This window comes from Spermophilus citellus (assembly GCF_964194105.1).
Source record: "Spermophilus citellus genome assembly, chromosome: X".
Lineage (NCBI taxonomy): Eukaryota > Metazoa > Chordata > Mammalia > Rodentia > Sciuridae > Spermophilus > Spermophilus citellus.
This window is the reverse complement of record NC_138190.1, coordinates 69,838,226-69,844,225: the sequence shown is the minus strand read 5'-3', so window position 1 is coordinate 69,844,225 and position 6,000 is coordinate 69,838,226.

Below are 6,000 nucleotides of genomic sequence, written 5' to 3'. Positions count from 1 at the left end.
AGAATAGCCAAGCTGGAGCTCTGGATATCAGCTGTTATGGATTTGAGTCAAATCATCTTATTTCTGGTCTGTAGAAATTGCTTTAGTTAATCTCTCTGGAATCCAAATCGGCTGCTGTTCTCCCTATGGAAAAACACAAACAGAACCCTGACTCCAGACAATCACTGGGTCAGAACCTTTCCATTGTCCTGTTATTATAGTCTATCTTTCCAAAGTACCTTAGGCTTATGTACATTTTTTGGATACATATGTCTTTCCGCAGCACTAAGTCCTGATGAATACAAATTTAGAAAGTTTAGAGTAAAAAGGGTTATTTTAAGTTTATCTTTGGGGGATATATACCCCTTTCCAATTCCCTCTTTTTGCTTTAATAAGTATGCTTTAATAGTTTGATGAGCTCTTTCAACTATGCCTTGTCCCTGTGGATTGTATGGGATTCCTGTTATATGAGTGATAACAAATGATGAGCAAAATTGTTTAAAAGAGGTAGAGGTATAACCAGGACCATTATCTGTTTTTAACTGTTTAGGAATGCCCACAGTGGCAAAATTTTGTAAGCAATGAGCTATAACATCTTTAGTTTTTTCTCTGGCATGAAGGGAGCCCATCAAAAATCTGGAAGAACTATCAACTGTAACATGTAAATATTTTAATTTTCCAAATTCTGGCAAGTGTGTGACGTCCATCTGCCAAATATGGTTAGGTATCAGTCCTCTAGGATTGACTCCAAGATTAACTTGTGGTAAAAAGGTCACACAATTTTGACATTGTTTTATTATATGTCTGGCTTGTTCCTTAGTTATTTTAAAATGCTTTTGTAAAGTATTAGCATTAACATGAAACCTTTTATGAAAATTTGTAGCCTCTTCTAGTGTAGAGAAAATATGTATGTCATGTGTAGTTTTATCTGCTAAATCATTGCCCAAACTAAGGGCTCCAGGCAATCCTGTATGTGCCCTAATATGTCCTATAAAGAATGGATCTTTTCTGTCCCAGATTAGACTTTGTATAGTGGAAAACAAAGAGAAAACAGTAGAAGAAGGGGAAATCCTACCAGCATCTTCAAGGGATACTATAACATTAACTATATATTGACTATCAGAAAATAAATTAAATACAGAATCTTTAAACATCACAAAAGCTTGTAATACTGCATTAAGCTCTACCTTTTGAGCTGATTGTTTGGGTACTAAAAATGTAAAAGTTTGATCAGGTGTAACTATTGCTGCTGTACCATTATTTGACCCATCAGTGAATATATTTGGAGCATTCATGATAGGTGTTTTTCTTGTCGTTTTTGGAAAAACTACAGGATGCAAAGACCAAAAAGACAACAAAGGATTAGATGGTAAGTGGTTATCAAATGAAACATTAGATTTGCACATGATTATTGCCCAAGTATTTAACTCATTAGCTAACTCATCAATTTGATCCATAGTATATGGAGTAATAATTTTATTGGGAGAAATTCCAAACACTCCCTTTGCTGCTCTTATTCCTTTGAGTATTAATTGTCCTACAGCCTCAGGATACCTAGTAAGAATAGTGTTAGGAGAATAAGATAAATGTATCCACAATAATGGACCTTCTTGCCAAAATACTCCTGTAGGAATATTTTTTGTTGGTAGTACAATAAATAATAAAGGCAAACTTATATCAATTCTATCCAAATGCATATTTTCCATATATGTTTCAATAATTTTTAATGCCTTTCTAGCTTTAGGAGTTAACATGCGGGGTGAATTTGGATCTGATGGACCTTTTAGAATATCAAATAAAGGTCCCAACTCTCCTGTTGGTATGCCTAGATAAGGCCTTATCCAATTTATGTCTCCCAATAACTTTTGAAAGTCGTTAAGTGATTTGAGTTGATCTACTCATATTTGAATTTTTGGTGGACGGACCATGGTTGAGGATAATAGAACTCCTAAATAATTAATTGGAAAATTTAATTGTACTTTATCTATTCCTATCTCTAGATTATAATTTTTAATAAGTTTGTAAGTGTGGCATAACATTCCAGCAATGTGTTTTTATCTTTATGTGCTAATAATACATCATCCATATAGTGAAATATTTGTAGTTCAGGATTTTGATTTCTAAGTGGCTGGATTGCTTTGTTAACATAGATTTGACATATAGTTGGACTGTTAGCCATCCCTTGAGGGAGTACTTTCCATTCATATCTCTGATCAGGACCTTCATGATTTAATGCAGGGATAGTAAATGCAAAACGTGGACTATCCTCGGGATGAATTGGAATCGAAAAAAAACAATCTTTAATATCTATAGCTAAAACATGCCAGGTTTTTGGTAAAGCAGACAATTGAGGAATCCCTGATTGAGCAGGTCCCATAATAACCATCTCATTATTAATGGCTCTTAAATCTTGCAATAATCTCCATTTACCAGATTTCTTTTTGATGACAAAAATGGGAGTATTATGGGGAGATACGGAAGGTTGTATATGTCCTTCTGCTAATTGTTGTTTGACCAGATCATGGGCTACTTGTATCTTTTCTTTAGTCAGGGGCCACTGAGGAACTCACACTGGTCTTTCTGATTTCCAAGTAATTTTGATTGTCTCAGTGGCCCTTTCTGAAAATCCAACCCATGTCTGTCTGTTCCTTGATCTATTTGAATTGGTGCTGCTATACCTTGTTCTTGTTCTCCTAATCTTTTTTCTTTCCTAAAACCTTGTCTAGCCCTAGTAGTGGGCGCATTAGGATTGATGTTATTTGTTAACGTCAAACCTAGTTGATCTAGGACATCTCGTCCCCATAAATTTATAGGAAGATGATCCAATACATATGGCTATATAGTTCCTTCACATCCTTCAGGATCCTTCCAATCTAATATCATTGCACTTCTATGGGGATTAGTCGCCACTCCTAGGCCTCGAAGTGTTTGAGTGGCTTGTTGTAATGGCCAATGTTTCGGCCATTCTTGACGAGATATGATGCTAAGGTCAGCACCTGTGTCCAGTAGCCCATTAAACTCATGTCCTTGAATATTTAGTTTTAGCATTGGGCGAGAATCTAAATTTAAAGACAGCATAGCCCAATCTACACCTGTGGAGCCTAATCCCCTGGAACCTCTTTCTACACTATGACTAGAAAATGTATTATGTAGGCTGGGTATTATTAACAACTGTGCTATTCTATCTCCAGGTGAAATTACTGATATACCTCTTGGAGAACTAGCTATCTATATTTTTTATTTCACATACATAATCGGGATCAATTACCCCAGGACTTATCATAAGTCCTTTTAATGTAGATGAACTATGTCCCAATAATAAGCCTACTGTTCCTTGGGGAAGAGGTCCTTTTACTCCTGTGGGAATGATTTGAACTCCCATCTCTGGAGTTAGTACTGCTCTGGCAGAGGCGCAGATGTCCAACCCTGCACTCCCTCAGGTTTGTCTGATGATGGATTTAATGGACAATGTGTCCTGGGCACTACCCTGATGGTGTTGCTGGGTTCCTCCACTGCCCCGTATATTTGTGGTTGTGGGCCCTGGAGCATTAGGCCCCCCAGTCCGTTTTTTGGCAATGGAGCCTGATGCCTTTCTCCACGATATCATGGGTAAATACCTGGTCCTTGTCCGTTTTTTGACAAGGGAGTACCCTCTATGGTCGTTTGAGAACGGCATTCATTAGCCCAATGTCTCCCTCTACGGCATCGTGGGCAAATACCCGTATTCTAATCCTTTGATATCTAGTTTTTTTAAACCCTCCTCCTATCGGGCAACTCCTTTTAAAATGTCCTGTTTGTTCACAATTATAGCATGTTTTTGGCCTGGCATCTAAAGCCTGTTATAATGCAGCTGCCAAGACTTGCCCTTGTTCATTAATGTCTCTACATAATTTAATATATGTGTTTAAATCTTCATGTCTCCATGGTCTAATAACCTCTCTGCAGCAATGATTTGCTTGTTTTATTAATGGCATTGCTTGATCTGTATCCCCAAAAATTCTGGCAGCTGTTTGAATAAGCCTATCTACAAAGTCAGCGTAAAGTTCATTAGCTCTCTGTATTACCTTAGATAGCTGACCTTGTAAATCTCCATGTCCTTGTAAAGTCTTCCATGCCCTAACTGCGTCTGCAGCAATTTGTGCATATATAGCAGGATCATATTCAATTTGTTGCCATTGACCCTCATAAGGTCCTTTTCCTAACAACATATCTAGATTTCTTTGAGGGTAACCGGCTGCTGCATTTCGCCTAGCTGTCTCTGTGCAAAATTCCTCATTGGCAACCTTCCATAACAAATATTGTCCTCCATTTAGCACAGATTTACACATGCTAGCCCAATCTGCTAGCGTCATGTCCAAGTTAGTAATGGACTCGACCATGCTTACCGTGAAGGGAGCTTGGGGACCATAGGTTGTTACAGCCTCCTTTAACTGCTTCACTGTTTTAAAATCTAAAGCATGGTGAATTCGCTGCCCTCCTACCTGTTCAAGTACAGGGCATGCTAATCTTTGAGGTCCTGTCTCAGGATCCCATTTATCAACTACGGGGTTGGAGGGCCACTCAGCTGTCTCCATCGGTGAGGCTGTTGGTTGAATTACGCCCTCTGGTAATAAAACGGAGTTAGTAACAGCGTCTTGTTGTGGCCTTTTTCCTAATAACCCCTTTTCCTTTAAATTTTCTTCCTCTGTCTGACTAGCTCGACAGACCTTCTCTTTTGCTTGATCTAAAATGTCTTTCTCCATGGTCTGAACCTCTAACAATTTACTTAACACCTTTTTGGTTTGTTTTTTACTAATTTCTAATCTACTATAAAGATAACGCAACCCAATAAGATAACACAAAACAAAACCGAAACTGAATGAAACAAAAACGGAATAAAAAATTGCTGTATCAATTTTCTCTTCCTCGGGGCCGACAAACTTCAAACCTTTAGCCAACCATTTTTCCCAGTTTGCCTAAGAAATTTCTAGGGATAGGCAGCTTGAAACAAAAAACAAAATAAATCAAAACAAGAACACATTGTTTTTTGAAATGGTCACCCATTCTCTCGCCTTCCCTCAGGGGTGAGCAATTTCACTTACCTCCAAGTTTCAGACGTTCCGCGTACGGACCACCAAATGCCGCAGTCTGGCTGGGCACAAAATCACGAGCCACTCACAGCCTTGTAGATTCAAACAGCAATTCTTTATTCCCGAACTCACACCGGCACTCTACACACACATTCTGAGGAAATCCACGTTCTGGCCAAATCCACACCTCCACTCGGCTCTGTATCCCAAAAATACTCTCTGAATCCCACGAGAACTCAATGGGAACTCAAGGAGCGGGCACGCCTGAGGCAGCAGGATACGCCCTATTCCCAGCAGGGTACACCTTAAACCTGCAACCGCCCTAAACCCAAGGAGCAGGATACTCCCTATTCCCAGCAGGATACACCCTAAACCTGGATCTGCCCTAATCCAGTAGGATCCTCCCTAAACCCGGATCCACCCTGGTCCTTGAGCAGGGTCACCTTTCTCAAACATACATGCAATGTCACTGCAAATGTCCAAGGCAAGTCCATTTCCACGAGTCCTTCCTCTAAGCAACATGGGGTACGCTGGCAAGGAAATTGTCATACCTACTTGGCTAATGGCTCTCAGCATGGTAAAGGACTAGTTGTTTGGTGAACTTCCGATCTGTCTGGTACTAATGTTTTTATAGAGAAAAAATTACTTGAAAAGTAATTAATCATGCACTTGGATATCATGCTCATGTCAAATTGCTATATAAAGTTTGGACAGGGGGAGTAGTCCAGTGGTAAAGTGCTTGCCTAGCATGTGCAAGGCCCTGGATTCTATTCCCAGAACCACACACACAAAAAAATTTTTAATGTTTATCCTCAATTTTCTGTATCTACCTCCTTGTGGATGGGTGATACTTCATGAATGCAACCAATCTAAGGAATACAGTTTGAATAATATTCATCTAAATGTCCATCAAAAGTAAATGAGAGGGCTGGGGATGTGGCTCAAGCGGTAG